Genomic DNA, 25,994 nt, shown 5'->3' on the forward strand with positions numbered 1-25,994 from the left:
ACTGGTTATTTGGAGTGAAAATGTGGTGGACTACACTTAATGACAATAATTTGAGTTATAGGCTTTTTTTAACTTGAGAGGATATATGTTAATTGACATTATGTTAACTTCTCAAGCTAACAGTACAAATATTTTAAAAAAAGTCCCTGTTCCTGATTGTCCCTGATTACTTCTGGATGCGTCCTTGAGCGTGAAGGTAAGAATATTGAGATCTCTGCATAACCGCCTGAGAGCTGCATCCACAAAATTATGCAGAGGTTTCTTTTAAAATGTGGCTTTTCTACCCCCCACCAAAAATGATATGATCCCATTCTCAGCTATTATCATTAGGGGTAATATATAATTATTGACCATGGGATGGGTAGGGCAAATCTCTAACCAAACGGGATAGGTTAATTCCAGCATAAAAATGAGAAATGCCTAGTATTTACCTATTAACCTATGAAACTATGTCTTACACACACACACACACACACACACACACACACATATATATATATATATATATATATATATATATTTTTTTTTTTTTTTTTTTGAAGTGCTTAACACATGCACCTGTCCATTGTTTAGATCTGTCTTGGAAGTAATGAGAGAATGTAGTGCATGTTAATGTGACTTGCTGGCAAGGGTGTAGCCAGGCATCCACTTTATACTCTACAGAGTATGTGTTTTCTTTGCAGCTCTCAGGAATACTGTAACTTTTATCAGGCAATATTATTTTTACATCTGCCTAAAGTAATGCCTCAAACAACAAGTATGTAACTTATTTAATGAAAAGTTTTCAAATCTAAAAATATCTTTAATAGTTTTAGAGGGAAATTCTAAAAATAATGTGTACATTTGTATGTTACAAACATTTTGAAAGATATACTGTATCGATTTATTTGAAATGGCAGGTTTGTGGGGGGGGGGGGGTCTAATAAAAGGAGCTTGTGAGTACAAAATTGAATTTTCTGGCTTTACCCCTGCTGATAAGTTGACTTCTTTACCATTTAGCAATGATAATCATCATACAGTAATCAATGACATAACTTTTCCGTCTTCACTATATGAATGTTGACAGAATGAGTGCATCTACAGACCCTTATATATTTTTTGGATTGTGTGAGGGGTGCGACTTATCATTTTGTTTTCCTAAACAAGAAGTGTACTTCTAGTGCTTTTCCTGTTGAAAATGTGCAGACAGCCTGATAATTTTGTGGAAAACATCCATGCATCACTTATATGGTATTCCTTGTTTTTTACAAGCAATAGCACCCACCATTCTTTTGTCCAAAATGAGGTGTGTCTCAAGTGCTTTTCTGTAGAAAATGTGTAGAAAGCCTGCTATATATATATATATATATATATATATATATATATATATATATATATACATATATATATATATATATATATATATTATTTATTTTATTTTTTTTGAAAACATATACATTACTTATGTGGTATTCCTTGGTGTGTACAAACCTTTGTTTGTGTGGGAGGGGCAGGTGAGGGGAGCCATCTAACACTCTGCTATACTACCTGGGAAATGTGTTTCAAGTGCTTTACATTGACAAAGAGTACTCATACTGATAAATACCAAACCAAGATGAATAAAATAAATCAAAAAATATACAAAAATGAAGACTCTCAGAAAAATAAGTGAAATAAACAGCTTTACTGGTGTCTCCTGGGGTTCCTTATTATGATGTCGCAGATGCAGTTTGTTGAATGCATCTTTGTCAAACCGAAAAGCACGCAATGGCAAAATAGCGAAGCGGCTTTTCAGCAAATTCTTTCCCTGTGAAAGAATTCTCTTGGCTGCTTTGATTACTTCCCCCCGGATTCAAGAATCCTCCGTGTAAGACTTAATAATTCTTACTCGGAGGCTGCAGTTGAATGGTATGACATCAGCGTGCCATGAATATGCATGAGGGCATGCTGACTCAACCGTAAGTCTTACACAGACCGTGTAAGAAAGCAGGGGGCATGTCCGACTGCCGAGCAGTCTAAATGTCCACGCCCCTGCAAGTGTTGAAAATAAAAGGAAATAAACAAGAGCGAGTCCGCTCAAATGTCCCTGCACCCAGCACCTCACTGTCTGATATTGTAAACCCCCATCACACATCTAAAACGCATAACATTAAAATTTTTGTTAAATTCCCAAAATAGCTGCCCGTATTTGCGCGTGTGTGTGCGGGTGTGCCCATTGCTTAGCTACAGTTAGCAATTCTGACATGGAAGAGCATAAGAAAGAATGTTTATGCAAATCACATCAAATAGCAATAGCGTAATGGTAGACCGTTTGCACAAAGAAGACACGTTCACGGTTCGAGTCCCACCACTCCCTTTCATATTTTTTTTTAAATCAGTATATGGAATAATACCCAAGATATATGTTTAAACATAAATAGAAAGCGGCGAAATGGCCAATGTATCAGTGAATAAAACAAATATTTTAAAGGATCCCAATATAAAATTGCCTGCAGTTAAGCAGTGCTTCACCCAGCGCAATATAGTTGCCCATAGCTAAATCGCACTTTACCCAGTGCAAAATAGTTGCCCAAAGCTAAATAGTGCTTTACCCAGCGCCATTGGTTTGCGCAGAGGTGCGCGTCGTGTCAACCAGTGCACCATTGGGCAACGTGGAGCAACGTAGGGCAAAGTTGCTTAAACACAGCCACGCCCCCTAACTTGTCTGGACAGTAGTAAAATAAAATGCAATGATAAGGTTTGAACCCAGGACACTGTGCACCATAATCAAAGTACTGAACCACTAAGCCATGACAGCTTAGGATAAAAATCCACTGTTAACATATATATAGTAATAAATGTATGATTAACCATTGCTAAGCAGGTCTGCAGTCAGCCGAGAATATTCAAAAATGGCCAATCACAGAAAAGTGCGGGAAATGCGGCATATTTAAGCCGCATAGGCGGGAATGCTCGCGATAACTGATTGTAGCTCCCATCTGCAGTCAGAATGTCTGGTGCTGGAGAGAGTACATGCTTTCGAGCGCAACGCTGGGGCATCGAGGCGTTAATATATATGGTTTGGCTCCTAGTCCATCAGCATGAGACTCGACTCCTGCAGGGCCAGTTCCAAGGAACGGAGTATAAGGCGGAGGCTTGGAACCGGTTGGCTCATGAACTCACCAGTGCCACAGGCGTCCCTCGGACTGGTGAGAAGGTCCGTCACCACCATGCAGACCTGAAGATGCAGAAGCAGGACCTTCTGAACCAGTGGATCCAGGAGGCCCGTCAAATGCGGGATGCCCCACTACTAAGTAGGTAGCCATGGAATGCAGTATGTAAGATAAGCTAATATAGTCTAAATAATGGATAGGTATGTCTCAATATCCCTTTATTTACTCCACAGCTGCAGGTGCTCACTCTATGAATCAGCAAGCCTATGCAGATAGGCTGCTAAGGCTGTGCCACCAGTCAGGTTAGTAAATATTCTGCATGTATTCTTACATGATATATGTGAGTGAGCATGAGAAAAGTGTTTAAGCCCAATAATACAGCAATAAAATGTCCTGATTAAATCCTCTGCATGTACTGTTATATAACAAACGTCAGTGAGCCAGAAATAGAGTGTGCTAACCCAACAATCAATGTAAAATAATTCTGGAATACTATCCCTGCATGTACTGTCTTAACATATAAGTGAGCAGGCCTGAAAAAGAGTGTTGTAACCTATCAAGAAAGGTATAATATGTCCTGAATATGTCTTCTGTATGCACTGTAATAACAAGTAAAGGAGAGAGCCTGTAGAAAAGAGTGTTCAATGTAATTAATAAAGGTATAAACCTTGGAGTGTGTCTGTGTCACTTACTTTGAAATGTTGTTGTAGCCTTGCAATAAAAAATAGTACTGTTGTATTAGGTGCTGTAAACCCACAGTTGTGCAGTCCCATAGGAAGTGGATGAAGGAAGTGGCAGTAGCTGTGAAGTATAAAACATTCATTCCCTGGATAAATCCTCTGCATGTACTGTTACATATCATAAGTCAGATAGCCAGGAATAGAGTGTAGTAACCCATGAATAAAGCAAAAACATGTCTGGAATACTATCTCTGCATGCACTGTCATAGATAAAAAGTGAATGAGCCTGTAAAACAGTCTTGTAACCTATAAATAAAGGTATAACATGTCCTGAATAGGTCTACTGTATGCAGTGTAATGTCAAATACCAGAGAGAGCCTGTAGAAAAGATGTTTAATGTAAATAAGAAAGGTATAATACTTGCAGTGTGTATGTGCCAGGTACTCAGAAATGTTGTTGTACCCTTGCAGTGAAGAAATGTTACTCTGTTGTAGTAAGTGCTGACAACCCCCAGTAGTGCAGTCCCATATAAAGTGGATGAAGGAAGTGCCAGTAGCTGTGAAGTATGCAACAGTCCTAATCAGTTGTGAAATGGCGGACATGCATAGGTAAATCTGGCACATGAGTAGCCTGTCAAGGTGTTCCCCAGAAATGTTAGTGTGCTACCTGAAAAGTAGGGTTGTGTGAAAACAAGTGAAAAAGCCATGTGAACACATCCAGATGTGCAGATACATAAACAAGTAAATTTAATACAAGTATGTAGCAGTAACATCTGCATCATGGACAGTTACCATGTCAGATATAGGCCAGGTATAATGCAATCAAATGCATGTTGCCTAGTGTAAGAATACATGTAGGGGATATACACCTGCAGTCAATAGGAATGTAGTGTACAGTTAAAGTACTAATAAGATGTTAATGGAGGTTTCTTTTTACACCCTACTCCATGTGCATAAACAATGCAATTACACACCTCAATGGGTATGTCTAATCTCATAACATTTGTTGGGACATATGTCCTATTGTTATATAAAATCTGCACTTACTTTGATGCATGTCCCCTGTTAAAACACCACAATCTTGGTGGCCTGTTGCCACCAATCATCCCTGCATGCTGTTGGAATGTCCACTATCGTTCAATACATGCATGTGTTATGCTTGCTGTTCAACTGTTGTAACACTGGTGTGTTGGGTTAATGGGAATATTACTGCATGTTGTTACAACTAACTTGGAATGCTGTTGTCTATGTTGTAATTAAACACACCTAATCACAGAATGTATGGGAAGGCCGGTCCCAGCAGACCCACCTGTCCCTCCTCAGCTGGCAGTTGCACCTGGCACCAGCAGGTTTGGTGCCCAGCCCAGGCCACCCTCCTCCGTAGGTCCTGTGCCACCTTTGGGTGGAAGCACTGCAGGGGATGTGGCTCACCCCCACTGCAAGCATGGGCAGAGAAGGGCCTCCTGTCACCCTCCGAAGGGTCCGGGTTGTGGTGCGTAGGGAGATCCAGCATTTAGTCGCTGATCCCCTATGCCAGCTTGAGGCGAGAGTGGCATGACTCACAGGTGAGCCTGCCCCCCTACGCAGCCCCCAGCACAGTGACCCTTGGGTCTGTGAAGGTCCAGTGGTCACTGCCCATGGGTGGGGATCTCAGTCCCACTGTTACCATCCGTGGGCTCATGGGCTTGCGATTTCCAAACATCAGTCCCCGTCAATTGTATTCACCCACCCCCATGTGTCATACTCTGCCCCGTATGCATCTTTTTTGTCTTGTCTGTTTACCTACCCAACCTACCTCCCCAAATATACCTACTTCCTCTACCTCACTTTCCACTCTCCCCTGAGGAAAAAAAAAAAGGGCAATCTGTACTCGAAAAAAAATTACACCCCATACATAGCTTCCCATTTCGCACACATGTCCATTGGACATGTACACTTATAATTCTAATTGGCAGTACAACAAACTATGTTGTCCTCACCCCTCTCTCAGGGGTGGAAGGTTTTAAATTTCACTACAAAGTTTCAACATATGCACAGCTGTTGCTGGTAAAGAAATGGGCAGCTATGGACATTCCCTACACCCGTCCTGCACATCCCGAGCTTGTTTTCCTACTGTCTTTCCCTCTTTCTGCCCCCTTTTTCACCACTGTCCTATCTCCCCATTTTCTTTTCTTTCAAAGAAATTAGCATGGGGGTTAGCGGGAGTACGCACATTTAAGCAGTAGTAAGCAGGATTAAGTGAGTGTGCACATGTGTACGCTTAGCTAAGCATTGATAAGCATCGGGCAAACCCACGCAAACCCACTTACAACTGCTTAAAAGTGCCTTAGTCACTCTATGGCAGGGCCCTTGTTCTGCTGAGCAGCGAAAGAAAAAACCTCTGCCATTCTCGAACCCCAGACCATTGACACAATAGACTGCATGAATTACCACTAAGCCACAGCAGATATACAAATGACTTTGTTCTGAAATAAATATATCATGCATTACAATGAGTGAATGTAAATGGAAATTAGGAATGGTATAACACAAACCCTTTTCTGTGGGTCTTTACCAGCAGTGGTTGTGGAATTGCATGACATGACTGTTAAAGGAGAACCAGCCATCCTAGCAGGGAATAATGTTACAGTAGCACCTTACAAACACCACACAGTATCAGACCAGGATAAATACTGGCAACAGGAATACAGTGCAATAACCACATTTGTATGGCAGTTAATTGTGTAAGTGAGAAAAAAGTACATACTCCCATGTATCCTGTGTTAGCAATTGGAGGGGTGCGTACATGTCTACACTGAGATGTGTGTACTGGAAGCAGCAACATGCAGGTATGAGTACAACATGCATATAACTGGCTACAACCCTAGCATCAGATAAAAGACATATACCAACCTTCAGACTGACACAACGGTGTCCAGAGCAAAGAAGCATGGGCCCCACCTTGGAAATCTGAAAGGGCTACGCCTACCTAACCTAGCATTTTATAGCAGTGGGCTGCAATCACAGTGAGTAATGCAATCACTAAACAGCAGGCTGCATGCAATTACTGAATGGTGGGCAGCAATTGGTGCAGAGGCTGTCACATGCAAAAGTGCAGATACCTAGAAAAGCAGGCTGTACCTGCAGTCCACACATGCAATTATATCATTGCAGGTGCTGTGAGATAGAGAGTGAGAGAGAAAGAGACATGGACGCAGACAGACTGATACAGTGACAGAACAGAGTGAAAAACAGAGACCGAAGGTTAAATAGAGGGTGAAAACCCAAAACAAACCACCAATAAAAACAAAAAAGAACTACAAAACCGTGACACACAGAGCAGGGAAATACAAAGGTAAGGTATGTAACTCACATGTATGTGCTGGCATGTTGTAGATGTTCCTGAAGAGTACTCTACACACTGCAAATCATCCATGTGTGGCAGCAGTATGTATCTATCTATATCTGCACATGTGCATAGGGCAAGGGACATACTGCAACTGTTAGTGAAGGGTGGACAGCTATCTGTCAGTGAAGGTTGATATGTGCATATATCCATGTAGGTCATAGTGTGTGGCCTAGAAGACAGCATGCAGTGCGCAGGAGTGGTCTTAGGTCAACTGGGGCCCTAGGCAAAAGTTCTCCATGGTGCCCCCTACCATACTTCCTGGTGCCCCCATCCTTGTCTTACTACACCACATAAATAGTGGAAAAGCACCCCTTCAGATCTGCTGTGTTACAGACAGTGAGGCCTGCTAATGATACAAGGGCTGAGGACACCCACATGCATTCTGCACAACACTGTGCAATTTAATCACATACCTGTACATCCCACAACTGTCGCATAAGTGTTTTCCCCACCATGAAAGGTGGACTGTACATGTGCCTATATGTACATCCATGTGTACAGCAATGGATGTGTACATGTATGTGTTTAGATATGCATATATATTATATATATATATATATATATATATATATATATATATATATATATATATATATATATACACATATAGAGTGAGAGAGAGAGACAGAGAGACACGGGGTCATATGTACCGCAACAGGTGTGTGGTGACCGAGCCATGGACTGTAGACAAGTGTTGATACTGCAGTGCCATTCCATCTTCCCAAAACAGTGTACCCATTAACTACCACATAGGTAGAGCTCTACCTAACAGTGAAGGTGTGATAAGGGAACATGGGACACAGGTGGACAGTAGCCTCCACTTTGATGAAGACAGTGCCACACTACACCTGTAATCTGTCTGTGTGGTATGTGTCATGACAACAGGTGTGTCATCTATGGAAGTATAGGGTAGAGTTCCCCTCTACTCATCACAATGCCCTGTGTGGTATGTACTTCACATGACAACTACACCAGGTGAACAGGCCACAGACAGACCTACCAAAGGGTAATACTGGCCGCAAACAGATGCCCTGTGCAGACTGACTCACAAAACCACAACTACACTGTATTGCATACTGGCCACACAGAGGTGACCTCTGCCGGACATACAGAGGTATGTCACACCCATAGCTAGGTGACAACCACCATGGCAACATATCACAATCCCTCGGGGATATACGCTCTAGGGCCCTAAACCTTGTCAGCTCACTAAACAGCACATGCTGGAGGGATAGATTCCCATCTCAGAGATATGCCATACACCGGAATAGACCACATAGCAATAGCAAACAAGGCTCCTCCTTAGCAGTTGTTATAAATACCCCTGATGATTGTCTGGGAGATTGGTAATACACCCCAGGAAACACCTCTTTGGTTCAGGTTGGCAGGGGCAAGTGAAATCAAACTACATGTGTGTCAAAGGCCAGGGTAGCATATGGCTATGCTGCCATAGGCCCTAGGACCAATAGCATATTACCTACCTATGACACTATGCACTCACACAAGTACTTAATGCAATAGCTGCTATGTGAGGTTGAATAAGTGTAACATTGAATGTGTGCAAGGTCTGTAAATGTGTGATAGCTTAATGTGATGTTGTATCTGACATGGTAGTGCCTATCCTAGCTGTGAGGACAGCAACTGATGTGTAATGTACTGTTAGGCAGACATAGTAGTACGGCATATGATGTGACGTAGTTCTTCATTGACGAATGTGGTGTCTCATTGTAAGCTAAAGCAATACATGTATGCTTAGTGAGTGGTACTGCTGGTGAATCCATCACCAGTATGAACTGTAGTACTACCTGAAGCTGAAGGCCTAAACAGCGCAGTATGGTGTGCGTTCACATTGCTTGGAAACACTGTCATGTGTGTTTCCTGTATCTGCATGGAGGACAGAATGCAGGCATAAGTGTGTGTAAGTAGTGGCACACAGTACCGTATGGTACACAGGTAATGCTCATCTGTGTTGGCATACAGTGGTGCGTTGTATGTTTGCCTGATGTGTGTGTGATTATGCCTGTACAATGGCTGCAATCATATGTGTGTTACAGGGTTAACGTGTGTATCCAGCAACATATATATTCTGTTACAGCAGTATGCCACCCAGATGGCCCACCAACGCAACCCAGCATACACAGCGGATGACGAAGAGGTGATACTCGACAGCCTATTGCAGCTGTACACAATGCTCTTCTCCAGAAGCAGCCAGCACCAGCAGGAGCAGACTGCACTGTGGCAGGAACTTGTTATTCGGGTAAATGACATAGGCATGCATAACCGGACATATGAACAGGTACGCCATCACTGCAGTGATTTAATTAGACAAGTCCGGTGGCATGCGTCTGATATCCAAAGACAGCAGCTTGCCACAGGTGGTGCTGTGGCCATTCATCCCCCCTCACCAGAGTGAAGGAGCTGCTCCTAAGCGTGGTGGCTCCTGGACAACAGCTACATCAACCTCTGACATGTGTTGTAATGGAGGCCAGAGCCACCCAGCACATCCACCTGGAGCAAGCAGGTAACATGCCCTACCTGTAGACTACAGTTAACTGTATTGTTAGATTATGTGCATGTGAGATGTGTACTGGGTGTTTAGCAGTTCCACTGCCTAGTGTTGTGCAATACGGATAGTTTGAATAATATCCCTACACCTGTGACTGTTGACTGTTGTTGTACTGCAGTTTAGCATACCCACTTTAGCAATGCCACAGTTGTGGCCACTGACGAACCCTCTCATATTCTCGTAGGTCCCTCTGGTTTGACAGCAGGGCAGCTGATCCATGCTGGTGAGTGTGTTATACCTGCAATGTTGGTAATGAAATATGCATGTCATAGGTGAGGTGTAGCCATGTACACATAACACACCTACGCATAATGCATGCCGTGCATGTTTGCTGTGAGACATTGCACAGCTCAGTAATGTCAGTAGCTGCCTCAATGACATGCAATACACAGAGCATGACACACAGTTGTGGCAACCCCATACTGCACATTGGATAGACATAGTTGCAACACCTGTACACAATACAAGACATTTATCACATGCAGTACACAAAGTCATGCTACATATGGCATAACCACACACCCACTGTAAGGTCACACTTCAGTATTCCACATGTCATCCACACACACATGATGTACCTCAGGGGTAGAGGCCTATCATGGGCCGTGCAACACTCTTCAACACATAACACAGTCATGTTAGGCAATGCTCCCTACTGGGCTCCTCATACACCCATGTACAAAATGGCTGTGTAATAGTGAATGTATCCACGGCACTGCAGTTCAGGTACAGCATGCTAGGTGGTGGTCTGTCACACAGTAGTAGCCGTGAGTGACCACAAGATGCATGATGATGATGATGATGGCACATGGTACTACACCCCATCCGGTTACAGTGACCACAGTTCTACACATAGCAGTCTTTCCTGTGCACCTCATTGTTCTGTGTGTGCAAACATATGCACCTATGCACACCATGCATAGCATGTTGTGTGTGTGCTTACATATGCTAGTATACACATTTTGCACAACAGTCGCCATCTGTACAAAGAGTCACATATATGTCCTGGAATGCTATTGGGTGTATAGGTCACATGACACACATTGGGTATGTGTGGTGTTTAATGTTGCAGTCGTGTAGCATGCCATGTCATGGCTGGCAACAACATATCTGCAATATGTTCCACACGCACCATAACCACTGTGCAATGTCCATGTCGTGCATTGGGATTCCTTCACATCTACATGCACCACTCATCCCATGTCTGTACATTGCATGCATTTGCTACACCTGTGCCCACTATTATGTGCTATGGACACAGACACGGTCATCAGACATGGCAATCTATGTGTCACACAGATAACACATGCAGCCATGGTATATATACCATTGAGTGAGGGTGCACATGACATTGCAGAGCAGATAATACTTGCACAGCAATGTTGTGTCCATGTACACATTGTGTTCCAGGGTGTAGCCAATCACTGAACAACTACACACATGCATCAAAGCCATGTATAATGTCATTAGATAGGGCTGTCTACACTTGCACTGCATGGTGTTGAGCAACACATGGTCTGCCTGCTGACACGTGTGTGGTGACTGTTTGCCTTGTGATACTGTCACCCACCATCACCCACTATTGTGTATGTGTTGGATTGCTGGTATGTGTGTGTGTGTGTATGTGCTGTGGTGAGCAGTGTATTTCTGTGCATGTGTGCATGTGTGCATGTGTTCATGTGTTCATGTGTTCATGTGTGCATGTGTGCATGTGTGCATGTGTTCATATGTTCATGTGTTCATGTGTTCATGTGTGCATGTGTGCATGTGTGCATGTGTGCATGTGTTCATGTGTTCATGTGTTCATGTGTGCATGTGTTCATGTGTTCATGCGTTCATGTGTGCATGTGTGCATGTGTGCATGTGTGCATGTGTTCATGTGTGCATGTGTGCATGTGTTCAAGTGTGCATGTGTGCATGTGTGCTAACATCATGTACAGATTGTAAAGTGCGTTTCCTGTCTTCCTTCCACAGGTGCTGAGTTAGGCATGGCTGAATGCAGCAGGGAACCTGATGTCACCGCCTCTAATAGAGGAGATGATGAGACATATATTGTGGCACAGGAAGGTCTGACAGGGTCTGTCGTTGGTCCACCAATCGACAGTACACAGCGGTGAACCCCATCTATGTGCAAACTCATACTGCCAATACATCCCTCGTCACCAATGGCCATAGCTGAGGGACAGCATACAGTTGGCATTGACCAGGAGAGTGTGGTACCTATGGCATGTGCATCCCCTCACAGCAGCCATAGCCGGATTACCAGAATGGTACCACATAGGCAGATGTCCAGGGGTTCTCGGGGGACCACCACTGGTCATATTGCCCCTGGCAGACGTGCCCCGGAGGTATTACAACCTCCAGTATATTCTGGGCTGTAATGCAGGCACAGGCACGTATGGAACGGTACACCCGACAGGGACTAAGGGCGCAGAGGGCCCATTACACTGCTATCAATGACAGCATCCGTGACCTTGCCGGTGCCATCCATAATTACACCGAGGTCATTGATAGCTGTTGGAGGGAGACATTAGATGTCCTCCACAATGGGTCAGCCATGAGTCAGGACCATGCAGGAAGGATGAAAAGCTGACGCGGATGCAAGCCAGCAACAGCATCAGCTGGCAGTCGTCGCGGACGGACCATGGATCACAGCCGCTCCCGTAGTGGCAGTACCAGCCCCAGCAATGCTGGGGCTGGCCTGTCCATTGACCATCCTACTAGACCACATGCACATGGCGCTGGCCAGTCCCAGCAGGGACATGGGTCCAGTCATCATACCTCTGCCTCTGATGATAGCACCCAGTCAGGGTTGGTACCCGATACTGCCCATAGCACCCCTGCTAGGCACAGGTACTGTGTCTGTGGCCGGAGACAGTGATCTGTACGGCCTAGTAGGTACAGTCTGTGGTTGTCCCACAAATGCCCGTATATGGCAGCCACATGGTGGAGTTGTGTGCAGGCAGACACACACACATTTACCATACAACTAGGGCTCACACATACACACACACATTACATCAACACTGGCCCAGGCAGTACTGTTGTCCCTCACACACACACACACACACACACACACACACACACACACACACACACACACACACACACACACACACACACACACACACACACACACACACACACACACACACACACACACACACACACACACACACACACACAGACATGCCGATTGGATGGGTCAATGTTGGGCTCTGGCAAACCTACAACACACCCTGTGCATATGATGACACCTGTGCCACCTCCTGTCATCTACCACATTGATGCAGGAATAGGCTAACATGATTCTGATGCACAGGGTGACATTATAGCAGTGTAGCAATAGCAGCAAGTTGCCAACAGGAAGGTGTACTGATATCCTTGTAGGTATATCTGAGCAGGCATTATGCATCACAGCTCTGATAGTCATTGTAGCATTGTTTACACCAGTGTTAGGTCTGAGTATGTATTGTCCACCCATGTGCCACTTGGCTGAAGTGTACAGTGTTGCCAGCATGTGTTAGTGAGTGGACAGTACGTGTGTGATGTGTGCATTACAAATTAGCGGGTGTACATCTGTGAACATGGTATGTGCGCACTGTCTGCATGTACGTGCATAGTGGACATGTGGGATGTACGACATACCCTGTTCTTCACATTGTTAGCATCTCATGGTATCTTTCAATGGCCAGTATGCATTCTACTACAGATATGTAATAACATGGGTACATGTGTGTATGACATGGGTTGGCACTATGCTGTGGGTGATACCGTTGATATCTGTCAATGATCTGCAGTCTGGCAGTATACACCACCTCAACAGCATGACTAGAACCAATCATCAGATGATGTCCTGAAAAATGACTCACAGTTGTAGGGAACTCAGTAACAGTTGGATCCTTCCAGTACTATACTATAACAGTAACCAGTGGTATTGACTGCCACACATTCCTGGGATCACACCTGTGTGGCATATAGCCCTCTTAAGTACATGCAAACATACTAGGGATATGTCCATCCACATCTGGAAATGCATGCATTGGCCTACACTGCATTCCCCGGATGGGACGCATATCCTACACAAGGGTATCATACAGATGCCTGTTGTCCAATACATGCTGTATAGCAGTACGCCGTCTATGGCATAGTCATCCACATTTACTATACATACTATCCCGACAGTACCACATAGGTGGTAGCCCTGAACATGTATGTTGGGTACCAATGTGTACAGACAGACACGTTATGTCATCTGTCCCTTGGTATCCACATATCCATAGGTATTGTGGGGTCCCTCGGTGTTTCACATAACACATTAGGGGCCTGCATGCATATCCACAGGGCTGGTGCACACCTATAATGACTGTCCATTATTGCCTCCGTTGTTGTGTATGAACATGTCTGACATATACCCCAGCAATTACCCTCACTCACAGTACTCTATAGTACGTGTCATGGGTGTGTGTGGCAGGGATGTCCTTGGCCACGGATCACTACATTGGCCGGTCTTGATGCATACATACATATGTGACCTATGATCTGAGAAGCAGCGGCACAATCTGTTGAAGGTTACAAATGTATTCATGTAGTATGCAGGCTTCACACTTATGTACTGATTGAGGTCACATGTACACAAATCTATTTGACACGCAGATACCCGATGTGTGCAATGCACATACTGTTTGAAACATATGTCATACCACAGTAAAAGCAGAACCCACACTGCATCGACCACCTGTGGCACACACACAGCGTTTGCAGGACTCAAACCCCTACCTAATTATGTTATGATACTAGAGAGACACGCATTAACACAACGCGCTATTTGCTTTACTGGGAGCATTCATTTCCAAAGCTCTATTTGTAGGATGCTGACATCATCACACTTGGCAAAGAGGTATTCACCACTCCTAATGTGTTTCCACAGTCTCCAAAAAGGCCACTCCTCTCAAAGACAATCTCACACACACAGACACACACCCACTCAGCAATTGCAGGATTCAAACACCTACCTGACTATGTTATGATACTAGTGAGATATGCATTAACACGATGCACTTTATGCTTTACTGTGTTGTTTATATTCACATGCTATATTTGTAGGTTGCTGACATCATCAGACTGGACATGGTAATGTGTGTGCACTTAGTGTTATGCAATCCCAGGAATGAACCTTGTGGGTCAGCAGGTGTGAACATCTTTAACAGGAATACACAATTCATGCCTGGTGTGATCTATCTGTGGACAAATTACCATTCCTTCATATGACAATACATATTCATGCACGGATTGTAGGTTTTGTGGATACAACATGTGTCTGTGATGTTGGTAAAGGTCTATTCAAAGTCTATGTGGGACCTGTGTTGCTCCTGTCAGTGATGTATGTCCTGGGTGGCTGCCTTGCAAGATATCTAGCAGGTTTAGGGAACATGATGTGCTCATTAACATACCACAGATGTTTGGGTTGTCTCTGTTCTTGACTGCAATCATCATGGACTCCATGGACTAGCATTTTTCACTTCGTAGGCTTATAGGAATATAGTTCCCATGGTGTGTTGTGCACCAACACTTGTGGGGTGTGCCACATGTTGCTGTAACACATTCAACGGTGTAAGATCCTGTAGAGAGTGTGAGGCTCAACAGACTGTTTGGGTGCAGTGTCTGTTTGTCCTGTCGTTCACTTATGACACATATGGGGAAACAATGTTATCCACATGATGGGATTCATTTGGCATTGGGAGGACCAGTTTACACATTCTACATGTGATATCTCCTGGTATGATGTTAGGGCCTTTTGTCACTGGGGAGTGGGTATGTATGTATGGGCCTGTCTGACAGGATGTTGACATTGTCAGTCTGGTACAGTTGACCCTGACGCAGGACATATATGACTGTACATTGATATTTCTGACATAGCTGAAGGAGGTGTAATGTTTCTGTCTGTACTCCTTTGCAGATTATCTTTCCACAGCAACAACAAACCTGAACACTAAAACCCTGTTATACTCTTTTACACACTTGACACACTACTGATCCTTTGTGATCAGTCAACAGTGTATGTCATCATCATATCCTGGCATGTCCAAAGGTCAGTTTCGTGTGTACTCTCCAGTCCAGCTGGTGCATATTGGAATTCTGACACATTGTTACAACTGCCTTATGTAAACAGGGAACACTGTCCTCCTACCGACAAACTCAGATATATGTGAGAGGTGCAACTGTATAGACGGACAGGAGGCTGAGCTCTCCCAAGCCATGAATGGCACAGTCTATCGGGTGGTGAAGGTAACCACACACACCACAAATACAGTTGCACATGCACCTATGACAGCAGCAAACCATATACATTGACACACAATGACATACTTGGAGCATCTAAATATACTCTGCCTAAGCAGCAGAGACATCCAAAGCAGACACACAAACAACTGCTAACACACAACCATACACACATATCACATAGTTCACAAAGTCATTGTGCCACACAGTCACTGCCCTTAGGCCTACACAACGCACCTCATACACTTGTATTAGGTGACTGTAATTGTCGGTCACACTGACATCCCACTCACCAGGCTGAACAAGTTGAAGGTCACTTTGTGCTGTGTGTCGGGTGCCAGGATATGCCACATGACACATGCACTGTTGTCTGTCCACTGCAAGTACAAATATGGCTCCATCATTGACCATTCTGATGTGTAAACCCTCAGACGTTCCTCCCTGGACTACATGACAAGAGACATAGAGGAGCTCTCTGATCATGTAGCCCAGGACAGTATGACCCTGACCTTGTGTAGCATCTTACCCTCACCAAGTACTATGTCACAGTATACAGATGACATGATCACTTTTAACAGTTGCCTAACATATTGTTGTCATTCACAGGGGATCCAGTGTCTGTCAGCCTGAGATTACATGCTCAACATGCCACGTACATTTGCTATGGATGCCATGCACCTGTCACCCCTAGGCTTTCACAGACTGCCTTAGGCTCTTGACACACACATAGTGGCTGTTTGAAGCGAGGGTCAGAAGACATAACCACAGCCATAGACGTTACAGGGTACAGAAAATGGAGAGTAATGGTGCTCAACAACTGATGTCTAACCCTCAGAATGCATGCACTCATGACTCACATCAATATGGAATCTGTTGATATATGTGCAGTAACAAACACCTGGTTCAGGCTCACAAAAGCACAGCAGCACTAACAGGTTTTACGTCATACCATGGTTTTCAGACACAAGAGTCGGACTGGACAACAACAATAGGGGGGATATCCATATACATCATTCATACACACACCTCCAGGTTGGTAGCAGTGAACAAAGCACTGGGGAACGTACATGTGCAACTGAGAGTGGGCAAAACTGCATTTCAGTTTGTCGACTGTTACAGACCACACTCCCAAACTTGGGCACAACAGTCGTTATTCCTGGGAACACTGGGGAATGTGAAGGTCTCACCAAACACCATTATATTGTGTGACTTCAAATACACAAACATTGACTGGGTATAATACTCAAGCACTGACACCCTCACACAACAGTTGCTAGGATTGTTAACTCAAATGCTATGGCAGACCTGGTCATCACACCCACAGGGGGTTAAACATGTGGGACCTGATCATCACCCACATGGGGACTCTATGTTCCACAACAGAGGTATACCTGTAATTGTTAAGGTTGGAACATACATTCATCTCACTAGACATACATATTGCATACACACACACATCCTATGTGATCTCAGTGACATACTTCTCATGAGCAAATGTCACACTTGTACAAACTGAGGTGGTATCCCTCAATGACCCTGGGACAGTGTTAATTACAGCTCAGACCACTTCATACTTTGCAAGCACATTCTATAGACAACTATTGGAAGGCATGGATCATGCTATCCCAGATAACTACAATACTCACTCCTCCAAAGGCAGGGGACCTGTCTACTGGACCACGGCCATTACTGAGCTATACAGGGACAGGAGGAGGCTACTACATTATAGAGCACAGTCACAATCAGGAAGGCATCTCTGATCAGTACTATGGTATAGCTACGATCACTTGTTGATTCATCTAAGGCCCACTTCTAACAGACACTTGCAACAGACACTATGGACAATCACAAGGCCTTATTTAGTTATGTCAGGGACCTGTGTGGGAACTCACAGATATGCTGTGAGTTACTGCATAATTACAAATGATACAGTGAACCCACTGACATTGCGAACATCCTGGACAACAGGTTCAGTGGGAATGTTTCCCCACCATCCCCCCTGCAGTGCACATGTCCATCACAACAGGGTGTAGCCTCCCTGACATCACAGATGAACATGTGTGTGCTGCCCTCTCCATAGCAGACAACACAGCATCAGTGGGACCAGATGGTGTCCCAGACTGTGGCATACACGAGATTCATGACAAACTACACACTTACATTATGTCACTGTTCAATATCACAGTTACTACAGGATGTGTACCCATGAATGGCATACAGCTATGGTGTACCCGCTCCACAGTGCTGGTGCCACAAGGGACCCTGGACATTATCCCAATATATGCCTAACTATCCTGGTCTGCTATGCTATGGTGTGTATCATCATGGAACACATACACATACACATTGTGAACCTACAGACACTGGATCCTACACAATTTGGTTTTGTTGTGGGCATATCTTGCCTCTTGCAGATGTTTGATGTCTTTAAACAGTTAACAGGTCCATAGATGTACACAGGGTTGTCCACACAGCCTATCTGGAGCTCGCACACGACTTCTACACAATACCCCACTTGGCCTTTACACATTAGATCACCGGATTCAATATCTACACATATGTCACAAGATGGATTGCTAACTGGATCATGGATAGCACACATATGGTCAGTATTGCAGGTGCCATGTCTGACTATACATCAGTTACATGTGGCATCCCACAGGGCTCAGTCCTGGGACCTCTCTTGTTCTGTATATATTTCTGATACATACTGGCTAACACAGGAGGAATATAGATGACCATGTTTGCAGATGACTGAAGACTGTGTGCTATAATCGACTCCACAGCTGGCACAAGCATCCTCAGAAAGGGTTTCACAGAGATGGATGACTGGTGCCAGAGCCATGGCCTACAGCTACCTTCCTTTAGATGCATAGTCATCATCTTTGGTAGTAACATCGTGCACACACATTACCACATAGGTGATGATACATCACGTACAGTGTGTGTGATTTGTGATTTGGGTACATGAATACTTACTACTCTCGCCTTTGACATTCACGGTGCCAATGTTGTTGGACACACCTTCTATTTAGCCAACCTTATCCCATACAGTTTTACATCCAGATCATGTGGGGTCATTGTGACCTTATAGTCATCAGGCACATGCTCGGATACAATGCCCCGTTTCGGATGTACCTTACCCAACTCCTGCAGCAACTTGAATGTACACAGATTTACATAACCAAGTGGATCTAGGGACTCACACAGATGGTATGCACAGTTTGGCTATGGTGACCCCAGCTCTCCTCAGTTGCTTACTGCCTACTTGGATGCAGTCTGTGCCTTTTGTTTGAAGCCATGTCCATCACAGCATTGATGGACAGGCTCCACATGAGGATATCAAAGTCCCTTACAGCTACATGCTCCAGGGACAGGTACATGAGCAATGATGTTAATAGGACATGCTGGAGGGGCATATTACCATCACAGAGGCTTCACTCATTCGGGAATGTGATCACAGTCCCACATATGCACAGACCCACGCTGACCACCTACAGGTGACATCTTCACAGGTGGATGGGTGATCATATGTTTAGCCCTGGGATATGTTATGGGTCCTTGCTAGACAGAGGCAGAATGAAATGAACATATGTGAGATATCTTGTGTGACCTACTATTAACAGGCACAGTCTACTGATCTAGTGTGGTTGCAAAATACAAACACACTGTGGCTAGGCTTCTACAGATAGCCTAGTGTCAACCTCCGAAACTATGTTAATGTCCGGGATGCACATTGTTCAGTGATGGTACTGATTGCAGGTTTTGTTTCTTCTTTGCTTTACCACTTCCTATGAACAACCTAGGTTTCTGCATAACATATTTGATTGTGACAGGATTTCACTATATTATATTGTGTCTGTTGTCATATCATTGTGTGCACATTGTGGATTGGTGAATAGTGCGAGGTTCCTGGGTTGACACATGCAACTGAGGGATATGTTTGGCCCACTGCTGTACTCAAACTGGCCCTAAGTGTGTGAGCATGCCCAGTTCAGACTTTCAGTGTTTTGTTGCCTGACATTTGTCTCATAGTTTCAAGTGTGTGAGCATGCCCAGTGTGACCTTGCAGTATGTTGCTGTCTGAGGTCCACTACATTTGTTGATGTGTGTGAAAATTACCAATATTAACATTTATACTATATGTGTGTTGAATATCAGGTTCTATTATTACTGCGGGCCTCACCTTTGTGTCTTAACTCCACAGAGATTATGCTATGCCTGCAAGGTTTCCATGAGATACTTAACATTGACTTATCAACATTTTTTCATACAAGCTGACCATTGACATACTGTCATGGTTTAGTGGTTCTGTACTCTGACTATAGTGCACTGTATCCTGGGTTTGAGGACTGTCACTGCTTCATATTTTCATACATCCAAGAACAGACTGCTTCACGAAAAGTGAAGCAAATATGAACTTGTTAACCTGCTTTTGATGAACTATACCCACATTTGACCAGACTTGCACAACATTGCTCAGTGTTGCCCAACATTGCTGGACAGTGCACAATATTGCTGAACATTGCCTGTAGTTGTGCTACTTAGTGTGTGCAATTTTGTTTACATATACTAAATAGTGGTGAGAGGGCGGCCACGGTGGTGCAGTGGTTAGCATTGCTGCCTCACAGCAAGAGGTGTTCCGGTTCGATCCTCGGCTGGGGTGCCTTCTGTGCGGAGTCTGCATGTCCTCCCTGTGGTCGCGTGAGTTTCCTCCGGGTGCTCCGGTTTCCTTCCACATCCCAAAGACATGCTGCAGGTGGATTGGATACTCTAAATTGGCCCTAGGTGTGCATGTGTGTGTGCCTTCTGTGGAAGGTTGGGCACCGGGCTGGCAACTCGACACCGTAAAACTCCACTGCCAATCAATGTGTGGACAAGGTGATCCGCTGTGGCGACCCCTAACCGGGAAAAAGCCGAAAGAAGAAGAAGAAGAAGATACTAAATAGTGGTGAGAGCTGTTTAGCAGTGCTTTATATTGCTTAACACATAGCAATCATGCCTCAGGTGGTGCTGCAGGGCTGCCTATGTTGGATGCACATTTTACACTCCTTATACATGTTTGTTAACAGGTAGTGCCAAGTTAGGCATTGCTTTTACTATATATGCAACTCGAAGAGAGGTATCATTTCCAGGGTTCCTACTGAGCCAGTGTATATGCTATGCGTTGCCTCTTTGCCAAGGCCAAATCATACTGGGCATGCCTCCTTCTGCCTACTGGGGCAGGCTCATGTTGTTCCTCCTCTGAGTCATGCTCTGCCTGTGATGGCCTTGGCAATGGTGGGGGGCTGTTGTGCCCAGCCCTATGCTGCTCCTGCTGCAGCTGTTTTCGCAGGATCATATTGTGTAGCATAGCACATACCATGACTATTTGGGTACATGTAGTTGGTGAGGACTGCAAGGTTCCAGCAGATGTGTCCAGGCACCGGAACCATGACTTGAGCAGCCCAAACACATGCTCAATTACATTTCGTGTTTGTGCGTGTGCCTCATTATGGCATTCCTGTTCAGGTGTGTGTGCATTTCTGATGGGTGTCATCAGCCACGGCTCGAGTGCATATCCAGCATCCCCCACTAGGTGACCATGAGGGATGTCCCCACTGGCAAATGTCTGGTACAGCTGTGTCAGATGCCAGATATGGGAGTCATGGTAGCTTCCAGGGCAGACAGCACACACATTCATTATTATGCCCTGGGCATCACACACGACCTGGCAGTTGATGGAGGTGTAACCCTTGCGGTTATAGTAGACCCTACCCTGCTCACCGGCTGGTGCTTTGATGCAAATGTGCGTGCAGTCTATTGCACCCACTACCTCAGAGTATTCCGTTATTTGCTGGAAGAGACGCATATTGCTGGCCAATACCTCACAGGAATTGGGAAAATATACATGATCACCAACATGTGCTGCCATGGCATTCAGGAACTGGTGCAGTATCCTAGATGCTGATGCCTGTGAAATCCCCATCATATCGCCAGTTGGTCTCTGGAAGGTACCTGTTGCTAATATTCTTAGGTCAACACATACCTTGGTTTCCACTGGGATGGGTTCCCCTCTGTTGGTTCTGTGTGGGAGGCATGGCCTGTACAGCTCAACAATTTGCTGCATGAGGTCTCTGTCCACTCTATAGCACTCCACTATCTCCAGCTCATGTAGCCCCTGGTAGGTTACCCTAGGCCTGTACACTCTTCTCTGTCTCCTCACTGTGGGTTGCTCAGCAGCATTTGCATTGTCACCACCCTCAGCATGTTGCATATGTTGCCTTATGACAGCAATGGCAGCCCCTAACATTTCTTTGTCTTAGTAAAGCTTTTTCAGTTTTCACTTCTATTAGCTTACTGCAGTGTTGCAGTGTGTCTGAGAAAAACATACTGGAATGGTTTTTGCTGAGTTTTAAGTGCTGGGCTGGGCTGTGCTAGTGTACTGCCTGTGTAATTGCCTTATTCTGATTGTTTTCACCTGCTAGCTCTGCTAGTACTCCCTGGTTAACTTCCTACTATTTGTTGTGCTTCCTTTTCCCTTTCTGTTTCCTCAGGGGGCAGCTCCGCGCAAACAAGTGCAAACATGTGCACACCAGCTCACACGTGCGCACACATGCTTACACGGACTAAAACTTGCTTATTCTTGTTAAAATGCGCGCACACCAGCGCAAACATGCTTACAACTGTTTACACAGCCTTACATATGCTTACTCAAGCCTACACGCGTGCACACAAGCTTACACGCACGCACACTGTCTTACTCGGGTTTATTGGTGCGCACACGTGTGCAGGCATGCTCAGCAAGAAACTTTGGTGTTATCCACAGCATACACCTTCGATTTCTTGACTTTACCTGGCCTACCTGTTGACACACCTCTTTCACTATTATGTAAATGTAGGCTGACACATGTCACTCTGCTCCAATGAACTGCACTCCTTTCATACATACCCCCCTCATGATGTCACCTATCTTCTACTCTGTTACTCCCCTTATCCTACTCCTACACTCCACTGACTGTGCTCATTTGCTATGTAAACTTGCGATTCACTATCATAACTCTCATTTGCATAGGAATGCCTACTAATGCTTAGTTACATCTGTTAGACTGAGCTTCCCCCCTTAGCAACCTGTACTCGGTGGCCATGTTGTCTTCAGCCTGCCATTCCCTTGCATTGCAAATTCATTTTTTGCTATGAAATCCACATTTGTGGATCTTAATTATTAATTTTCTGCTTTTTAGGGAGCAGTGCGTTTGCACGGTGCTGCGCTACTGTTAAACCCCGGAAATCGGGATTGAAAAAAAAAGTTATTTTATTTTTAATTTCCATCATCACTTCCCATTGCCAATGGCTGTATTTTTGGCTGTTGGCATGCTTCCTCCTGTGAATGCATGCTTTTTTTCCAGCTGACACGGCTCCGTTTTGCTATTTGCAGAACTGTACTCAGTTATCAACTGAGTAGATTCCTGCAAATAAGACTACTCCTACTCAGGCAGGTTCGGGTTTCCTGGATCGCAAATTTACCTCATTTGCATGGCTTTCACCTGCAATTGAAGTAATTTGCATATCCCAGCCCTGTCCGTGTAGGACTAGTTTGGAGAGCTCAGTTGCACGCCCCTGCCGGCTGTTCCTGGATCGCACGGCGGACATGTTGGCTTGCTGGAGTCTTACTCTACTGTTAGACTCCATGCAAGCCTTCATGAATCCAGCCCTTTATCATTTTCGGCACTGTAGTGTGATCTTGGAGTTGGTATATTTAAGTAGGGGGGGTGTGGGAGACACAGCTCCCCACATAGGGGGGACATTATGTAATGTTTTACTTTTTTTTTTATTTCAGAACAGCGATTCTTTTACCCATGCAAAAAATCTCTGTTTTGAGGCTTCGACGTTGTAAGCTTTTGCTTACATGGGGTCAATTATATGTCATTCACTGTTGTGAGCATGCGATATCATAATATAGACCCTCTCCTGGTACCTCGACTAAAAAGCCTTCAAGGGATAAATTGTTACTCCAAAAGCAGACACTCTGATTAATGTAACATAAGTAATGTATTTCTTCACAGAAATAATGTGTTTTATCCTTCTCTGTTTTATGTCACATAGGATTATGGCTTTTCTGTGACCTTGAGAATGAGGTCATCATCCAGGCTGTGAGGTGGCATGGAGCCTTCCTGCTTGAGACATGCTGGAGGGATATGAATGCCAGAAAGGAGATTTGGAGCCAATCACCGATGTGAATGCAGTTGGTAGTCATGTCTGCAATTATGACCAGGTGAGGCACTAGGATACTGATATGATTTCACTGGCATGGAGGAGGGTGAATGCAGTTGCCCAAGAACAGCTGAGTACAGCGGCTGGTCCTGCTACTATGCCACCACTGACACAAAATGAGTTCCTGTCCACTGTCAGAGATCCCGAAAGTTCAGGGGAGGCAGTGCACTGTGTGCTTGATATCAGTGTGGATGTGGATGGGAGACCAAGTGTATCCCAGGAGCAGATTGCAGGTAAGCTTACATGTGGCAACATTATATTGGCTTGTTGATTAAAATATAATTTTGCTGCTACTGCTAGTGATACATGTTTTTTCTGTCTGTAACTAATGATATGTCATACAGTTATACAAGACAGTTGTTCAGTAGAAAAGGATCTGGGTGGAAGGCTCAGACAAGTTTCAATTACAGCTATTTCTTACAGGACATATAGGTGATTGTGTATTCACTGTGCCTTTGTTATTCCCATTGTGATGATTAATTGCTGTCCTTTCATTGCTTCATTTCTTCCAGACCCATCCTTCTTGCAAAGTGTTGTGACATCCGCACACAGTAAGCAACATTTTTGTTTTTGTTATTAATAAGCATTATTTAGATATACATTATCTGTAAGTGTGAGTCATTTGAAATGAGTGTCTACATTGCTGTAGCATTTGCAAATGTGCAAACAGTGTTACTTTTTGTTCAGATATTTTAGATTTATATTTATGGGAGTAGTAATTTCATTCCTGTGTTTGTTGCTTATTCTCACAGATAAGCCTGACATTGGAAGATTAGGACTTCTACCACCTGGTGCCTGAGTATTGGTAGGCTCTGATGATGATGGTGGCCAAATGGAGGTACAGGAGGTCAGGAGTGTAGAGATTGAATCTGACACTGATGTTGCGACTCACATCTCCTGGATTTTCTTCACACGCAGTCAGTGTGCCTATGCATACCCATTCCACTGAACCTTCAGATAGTGGACAGAGAGGGAGGGAGGTTGGCATAATGGTTAAGGTGTTTACCTTACAGACACAAGGTGCATGGTTTGAAACTCACATGGAGTAATTAGCTAGGCTTCAAATGACCCACAAGGAAAGTTAGCCTAGTACTACTCTATGAACGTATGAACCTATGATTGAGGGTGACACAATCGATCAGGGTAGTGTGGTTACTGTGGTTTCATTCACAGCTGACTCTGGCTGTGGGCAAGGTGCCACACAAGAGGGTTAGTAGGGGTGATCAGAGGGGCCCTGTTGCCTGCCCTCCACTTTATCCTGTTTTGATATTATCTGCTGCTTGATGTAAGTTTAGGGTTGCCATGGAGGCACAGGCACATTCCACTATGGGTTAAGAGGACATGTGTAGGGTTGTAGATGTGGCACAAGCTGACATGTGTAACTGCCTGCACTGTGTGGCCATTTCAGTGGATTGGGTAAATGCCACAACAGAATTGCCAGTGTCTGTGATGGAATGTCTGCTGGGAGGGGGGCACCATCCACATGGCTGAAGGGCTGCAAAATCATCTGGTGTTAGCCAATGTGGTAGTGCCCAGTCCCATTCCTGTAGAACACAACTTCCACTGATCCATCAGTGCCAGAGGTGTCCACACTCAGACTTGACAGGCCATGGGATCATGGATCTAGGTGACTCGAGTCATGAGAGCAGCTTCTCCAGCAAACATCGCTCACGTTCAGGTACCACCACCACATCT

This window comes from Protopterus annectens, chromosome 17.part0, assembly GCF_019279795.1.
Source record: "Protopterus annectens isolate FY-2018-M chromosome 17.part0, PAN1.0, whole genome shotgun sequence".
NCBI classification, from domain to species: domain Eukaryota; kingdom Metazoa; phylum Chordata; order Ceratodontiformes; family Protopteridae; genus Protopterus; species Protopterus annectens.